Source organism: Ascaphus truei, chromosome 19 (assembly GCF_040206685.1).
Source record: "Ascaphus truei isolate aAscTru1 chromosome 19, aAscTru1.hap1, whole genome shotgun sequence".
Classification (NCBI taxonomy): Eukaryota; Metazoa; Chordata; class Amphibia; order Anura; family Ascaphidae; genus Ascaphus; species Ascaphus truei.
Genome location: NC_134501.1, coordinates 27,488,578 through 27,490,025, shown reverse-complemented (window position 1 = coordinate 27,490,025; position 1,448 = coordinate 27,488,578).

The window sequence follows — 1,448 nt, the reverse complement described above, 5'->3', positions numbered from 1 at the left end:
CCCAAGCTGGTGCCGTTCCATGAAAAACAAACACATGGGAGATGAATAATGAATCTTAATTATCTTCTGCCTTCCAATGTCATTAATGAGAAAAGACAAAAAGTAGTTTCCAACTGAAATGTATCCCATGTTTTAAAAAAATTGCAGATTGCCTTTTAATGAAAGAGACGAACATTGATGGGCTTATTTAATAAAGTGGGATAGCGCCAATTTGATGCTACCTCACAGAGAGACCTATAGACTTGGATGGGACTTTCCATGTGGTAGCACCGAATCAGCACCATTGCACTTTACTGAGTGAGAATGTGGTATTGTAAAATCTAAACTACACCCATTTACATCTATAAGACCAATGAAGAGAGACCCAAACTGATTAAGTGTGTGGGGCGACACAACTACATGCTGAGGGTGGGACGCTAGGTGGAATATGAGGTTTTAGGAAAGGCCAGTGGGGAAGGGAATGGCATGTAAGACCACACCTTGAATATGGAGTTCAATTTTGGGCACCACTCCATAAAAAATAAATTATGGATCTAGAGAGAGTGCAGGGAAGAGCCCCCAAATTAATAAAGGGGATGGACATTCTAACTTATGAGGAGAGGCTAGCTAAATTAGATTTATTTACATTAGAAAAGAGGCGTCTAAAAGGGGATATGATAACTATATACAAATATATTCGGGGACAATACAAGGAGCTTTCAAAAGAACTATTAATCCCACGGGCAGTACAAAGGACTCGGGGCCATCCTTATTGCCTGCTTATTGTTCTTATTTGTGATTTTTATCTTTTATTGTAATATATTAGCTCTTCTTTTTCAGCCTCACTTTTATTGTCTATTGTTTTAGTTGTTGTTTGTCCTGTGTTTGTGTTACATGTTTGTTTGATCAAAAATATTGCACTATTATTTATTTTTCTTTATTTCATATATCACGAGTCAATTGGCTGTGGATTCATCCAACATTGGAAGTACAGAAGTTAAAGCACAGCTTTGAAGTTTTCTTCATTTGGACTTTATCAGACTGATTTTGGACATTTTAGGCGCCGGTTTGTATTGTTCTTTTATCTACCATTTGGTGCACGTGTACATTGTATGGTGGGGCAGCATGATGGAGATACGACAAGGAGTTTCTCTGAAAAATTTATTTATTTATAAAAATGTTTTACCAGGAAGTAATACATTGAGAGATACCTCTCGTTTTCAAGTATGTCCTGGGCACAGAGTTATAAAAAATACATGGTTACAATAAAAGAACAGGGTTATACAGTCATTTCACAGACATTTCATGGACAAATAAAGTAGGAAAATTGGGTACAGGGGATAAAGGGCTTGTGAGTACATATTCATTTCCAGTGGGACGTGGAGGAAGTGGATTTATGGGGGTCTTTAAAGATGCTATAAAAATCATCGCCCTTTCAATCCGTAGTGTGCAGTTACCAGCACTTGAGG